Source organism: Petaurus breviceps, unplaced genomic scaffold, assembly GCF_028583685.1.
Source record: "Petaurus breviceps papuanus isolate PSGF00001 unplaced genomic scaffold, PetGlider_PUasm1.0 90822, whole genome shotgun sequence".
NCBI lineage: Eukaryota > Metazoa > Chordata > Mammalia > Diprotodontia > Petauridae > Petaurus > Petaurus breviceps.
Window position 1 is genome coordinate 11,188,781 of NW_027187351.1, and position 6,674 is coordinate 11,195,454.

Here is a 6,674-nt window from a genome sequence, read left to right on the forward strand (position 1 = left end):
CACCAGGATCCGCATAATGATGTGCAACTCATCAAAATTTTTCAACTATCAGATCACAGGATATAGGTCAACAGCTCCAATCCCTTATTTTACATATTAAGAAACTGAGACTTAGAGGGTTAGGTAACTAGTCCAGGTTCACACAACTATTAAGTATAAAAGGCAGAATTTGAACACAGGTAGTTCTGGCTTCAAGTCAGAATGCTACACCATGCTTCCTCTCTGCCATTCTATAAATCAAAATGCTGCAAGTGAGTGTGGGGGACAGTCACAGTGTGGGAAAGGCTCTTTTGCTGTTGCTAAAAAGAACAGAGCAAGTAGAAGCTGATGGCCTAAGAATTTCTGCTAGATTTTTTAAAGGTACCAGGATAGTTAGAAAGTTGCTGGTACATAAGTGGTTACCTTGGTGATGAGATAATGTGGTAATGAAGACACATTTGTTCAATCCAAGGAATGAGGAATGGGAAAGATACCAAAAGGAGAAAAAGTAAGAGACAATCAATTGCACATACCCAGGTGCTTTGGTCTTTGACTCTTCTCCTTAATGTGGTGTCACTTTTGTTGTGGGAGGTGAGTAGAAGGAAAGAGTGTAGAGGTATTTATAGATGTTTATCTGCCCGGGTCAGAGGCATGCATTGAATGTTGGCCAAAGTAAAGCATTTTCACGAAGGAGAAAGGCCACTGGTAATCCTTACCAGCATGTTCAAATGTACCCAGGCACAACCCACAGTCTGTGCATGCATAGAGATCAGGTTCATGGCTTTTACTACCACAGGACCCATACAATGTGTATGTATGTGTGTGTATGTGTGTATATACATACACATACACACACATATCAGAATAAAGTAAGCAAGCAAGTTATTGAATGTGAGATCCTTGAAGGCAGGGACTCTTTTCACTTTTTCTTTATAAATTCTCAGCATTTAGCACCAGTGGATAGAATGCTGGACCTGGAGCCAGGAAAACTCATCTTCCTGAAATGACTGAACAACAACTAGCACATTAAGAAATGCTTTTTGACTGATCAATTGACTAAGTGGTCATATCCAGGCTACCACTAATTATCTGCCCTGCGTCAGATGAACTCACTTTCAGTCCCTAGCCTTAAAGGGTAAGAAGCATGTTTGGGGAAATTGGATAGTCCTACCGTGTTTCCCCGATAATAAGACACTGTCTTATTAATTTTTTTGTAAAGAAAAACACCAGAGGGCTTATTTTCAGGGGAGGGCTTATGTTGTCCTGCCTCAGCTCTCCTCTGCGGCACTGCTCTCAATGGCGCCAGCAAGCAAATCACTGGGGAAAAACAGGATGACGCGCTCACTGCTGCAGCTCTGATTGGATGCAGCTCGGAGCGCGGCGTGCATTTCACGGGGGGAGGGGCAAGGGGGACGGTGCATACAGAGGGTACCGTAATGTAGCGTGTAGCGCAGGGGATCACCTTCACTACAGTAGCAATCTCAATAGGGCTTATTTTCGGGGGAGGGCTTATTTTAGAGGAATCTTACACAGTAAGGGGAGGGCTTATTTTTGGGATAGGTCTTATTATCGGGGAAACACGGTAATATCTGCAATTATTTCCTATTGAAAATAATTGATGAAGATTAATATACATACATAAGACCAAAAACCATTCCTCAATAGATAAGTGGCCAAAGGATATGAATAGTTTTCTCAAAAAAAACTATAAACTATTAGTAGCCATACAAAAGAATGCCAGAGTTCACTAATAATAAGAGAAATGCCACCACTACTGTCAACTCAATTTTCTCATCTTAAAACAGGAAGCTGGATTAGAAGTCCTCTCAAGTCCCTTCCAGTTCTGGGTCTTTGATCAAACTTCTCCACACACACACACCCCCTCAATAAAGGAGGACCTTGTTCAGTTCTCAAAAAGAGGTGTTAATCTCTGTCATTTCATAATTTATCAGTTATTTTCTTTTTAAAAAATTAGTTTTTCTTCATATCTTTTTTTTAAAAATCACTATAGTTTCCCCTGTACCCTGATATAAGAAAATATTATTTATTTAATGACAAAAGTAGAAGGGGGGCAGCTGGGTGGCGCAGTGAATAGAGCACCGGCCCTGGAGTTGGGAGGACCTGAGTTCAGACCTGACCTCAGACACTTAACACTTACTAACCATATGACCTTGGGCAAGTCACTTAACCCCAATTGCCCTGCCTTACCCCCTCCAAAAACCAAAAACAAACAAACAAAAAGAAAATATGTGCAATATACAGCACTTCTGGACTTCCCAGCTCTGTAAAAGATAAGGTGAGAACATCCTCTCATATCTTTTTTTGATCCATGCTTATTCTTTATAATTCTGGAACATTCACTTTAGATTTTTAAAAATGTTTTTATTGATTTTTTTACATCATTATAGTTTCCCCCCACCATCACCATAGTTTTCCTCCCCCTCTCATGCCTAGAGAGCAATTTTATATAATGAATAGCATTTTTAAAAGACAAAGAAAAGAGGAAAAATTAGTACAACTGATCAATACACTGAAAAAATCCAAACATGTGCAATGTGCAACACCTATGGACCTCCCACCTCTACCAGCAGGTGAGTTGGGGGAGTCTTCTCATCTCTTCTTTTGAGTCATGTTTAAATTTTAAATTTTACTACATTCATTTTTTATTTTTTTATGTTTACTTATGTCTATATTGTTAATAAGTACTTTCAAGGGGCAGCTAGGTGGCGCAGTATTGAATAGGAGGACCTGAGTTCAAATTCAGCCTCAGACACTTAATACACAGACCAAAAAACTAGCCATGTGACCTTGGGCAAGTCACTTAACCCCAATTGCCCTACCTTCCCCCCTCCAAAAAGCAAAAAAAAAAAGTACTTTCAAACTACAAACACCATTGAAAAATGGAATCATTTAAAATTTATTATTTAATACCCTACCACCTAGCTGAGATGTTGTATGGAAGGAATGGCAGATTACATTTGGATATATTGAGGATGTCAGGATTGGGTGTGCTAGTATAGTGAATAGGATGGCTTTGGCCAGCCAGAAAACAGCTTGTGTACCCAGGAGAAAAGGGACAGGGATAATGAAAGGGATGATAGCAAAAACAAAGCAACAACTTCAGTCCTCTAGCAACAACCAAAGTGATACAATTTGCATATTAATTATGGACTCTTCAAAAGAGAAAGCTCTGTGAATGGCCAAACAGACTCAGTTAATATGTTAATTTGGCTGAACGTTTTTTCCTTCTTTCCTTCTTTGTTGTAAAGGATGGCTTTCTGGGTAGAAGAGGAGAGATGAATATTATTGTGAAATGAAGGTTATATAAAAACAAAATGTTTTCCTTATTTTTTTTAAACCAGGTGGCTTTCAGACTCAAAGGAATGAAATTTTTTTATTTAAATATTCTTCTTTTATTATTATGAATTTGTCAGACAAGAACACTTCCCTATACAAAAGAAGAACAAAATAAGAGAACTGCACTGGAAACAAACAATAGCTACATAGTGCTTTAAACTTTGCAAAAAACTGCAACAGCTAAGTGGCGAAGTCAATACAGCACCCGCCCTGGAGTCAGGAGGACCTGAGTTCAAATGTGTCCTCAGACACTTAACACAAAAAAAACTAGCCCATTTCACCTTGGGCAAGTCACTTAACCCCAATTGCCCTACCTTTCCCCCCTCCAAAAAGAAAAAAAAACCCAAAACTTTGCAAAAGATGTTACCTACACTGTTAGTAGAACCTCTTGGGTTGGGTTTGGGTTCTGAAAGGGGTGTTGTATTTCAAATTTAGCACTGTAGTTCCAGCTCTACCTTCAATTCCTATGACCCCTTCTGAACTAAAAGGAATGATTTCTTAATGATGCAATTACAAAAGTAGCTTAGGGTAACACTTTGGGACAAAGAGGAATCTAAAAATTTCAGTTCCCTTCAACTCATCATATTGGCAACCATTTAATCTTTAGGTAGCTCCTAATGCTATATGGGGCAGCTAGGTGGCACAGTAGAGTGCTGGACCTGGAGACAGGAAGACATCTAATAAAATTCAAATCTGGTCTCAGACACTTATTAGCTATGTGACCATGGGCAAGTCACTTAACCTTGCTTGCCTCAGTTTCCTCAACCAAAAAATGAGGTGGAGAAGGAAATGGCAAACCACTCCAGTATCTTTGCCAAGAAAACCTCTAATGTGGTCATAAAGAGTTAGACACTACTAGAAGCTACTAAACAACAATGTGGGTGGATGGTATTAACATATTAGCTGCTAACTTTGGCAAGCATATTATGTTGCTTGGGCTGTGTTTATCCATATTGTATTAAGTAATTTTTTCAACCAGGGCAAATGGCACAAAATGTACCCTTAATACATCTGGGGTGGGAGCAGCAGAGATCCTCCTTTGCTTCAAGGCCACTGCTGGAAAGGCTGTCATGAAGCAGAATGGAGAGCAGGAGTGGGCAAAGCTATGAAATAACCTGGAGTATAGTCAATGGAGAGAGGGACAGGAGAGGAAGTTGCTGTCCAGGAATCTTCCACTTTTGGTTAATTGTTCTTGCTAACTAACTAGATGCTAGGCTCAGTTTCTATGCTGCCATTGAGGAACCAAAAATGACATCAGAACTATGTGTACTAAACAAAGTTGACATACTTCACTCAAAAGGTCCCAGACTCCCACTTAAAATTCATTTATTCTGATTGTGAATAAAATTTTAACAACCTTGTTTATCTGATTTCTCAGTCTACAGAAGATTAGAAGTGGCAAATTGTAGAAGGGACTGTTGGAAGCACACCAATAGCAGGAAAATAAATAAATGATTAGATAATTAAATAGATAAAACTGATCAGGAGAGAGGAATCATAAAAACAACAAAATGCAGATAGAAGAATTTAAAAATTACAGCAGTCTTGAATCATTTAATGTAGAAACAAAGAGTCCACCTTGCCCCAATAACCCCTAAGGACATTGCTTTATTTCAGCACAGAACAATAATTGATGTTCATAATGGTGAGCCTGTGAGACATCATGAAAAGGTTAATATATGTTCATTAAGCTGTTTAAGAAAGCAGAAAGTGTTTAATACACTTTAAAAAGATTTTCATCCAAAATTGTTGAGATATGTCTCATGACTGAAATATGGCCCTGGAAGAGCATACTTTATTTAAAAAGGAACAGAATAGACAAAAGAGCTGGGGGGGGGGTGTTAACGCTGTATTTCTAGCACCAGAAGCAGCCCCCTCCCATTCATGGTACTCCTCAAAATGCTACCCCAAATGCAAAGCACTCCGAAGTTTCATATCCCTTCAAAACTATAGCTCATAAGCCCCTATTGATGATGTACTTGTTTTTACTAATCAGCCTGAGGACACAATTCAAAATTAAGGGATTTAATGAAATTAATAAGCAATAAAATTCTACCTCCATAAACTTAGGGTACCATCATCAGAAAAAGTGGACATGTATGGGCATCCCATATGGGAACACACATGTAGGGAACATTGGTCGGTCGTTCAGGCACAGTCAGGGGCACTTAACACTTCAACACTACGTGGACACTGATGATGTTATTGCACTGCTCTCTCAGCCTGCTCCCTTTGGGTTTCTGCTCTGTGCTGGACCTAAAGATGGGTATCAGTTTATGTCCTCATTGGGTACCCCATCACTGCTGACTCCCACATCTTTCTGACTCCTGGAATTTCCTAATTTTTCATGATCATGGTGCACTGCTCATCACTAGGTCACAGTTAGGTCTTCGCTCTGTTTAGGGCTTCTAGCTGGTTATCTCACTTGCTCTCCATCTAGGGGCTTGGCAGACTAGAAAATCTCCATAATAAGAATAGGAAGATGACTCTTTGGTCATAGCCTGAGGCTAGAAAGGACCAAACTCAAATAACAAAAGACAGACAGCTGTTCAATTAACATTTAAATTTCTTAACGCCAGTGTCTGGGGCAGAGCAAATCTTTGCTTCAGACTTAGGGTTTGAAATTCCCAAGATTCTCTCATATTTGGTTTGCAAATAATTTAAAATAGAACAAAAGCTAGGCTACTTAGACAAGTACATTATTCCCTTCCAGCAACAAAGATACCTTCCTACCCCTCCCTGCCCCCTACATTATCTTTCACCTGGGGTGGGTGGGTGAGGAATTCCTCTGGCTTTGTTGCTGTATTTTGGTCAATGAAAAACATAAAAATCTCGTTATGTCATGTCATGTTATGTCATGTCATGTCATGTCATATCATGTCATTTTATGTTATGTTGTTGTGTTATGCTGCATTATATCATATCGTATCATATCATATTCCTATAATATTATAGGAAGATACACTTGTGTGAAGAAATCTAAAAGAGGGAAACATGGTGAAAATGTATATCACATCATATCATATTCCTATAATATTATAAGAAGATACACTTGTGTGAAGAAATCTAAAAGAGGGAAACATGGTGAAAATGTATCTGGTTGAAGATTAGCCAAGAGAGAAACACAAGCAATATTGCCATGGGAATTTATTCTCCCATCCAGAATAAAAAATAGATGAAGAATTAGGGAAATGGATCATAAGCATAGCATGAAGATATGACAGAATAGTGATAAAAATTCTCTTTCTCTGTCTCTGTCTTTGTCTCTTTTCTTCCTTCTCTCGCAAAAGAATCTACTCAGTCATTTTTCAGCCATGCCTGACTTTTTGTGACCCCAT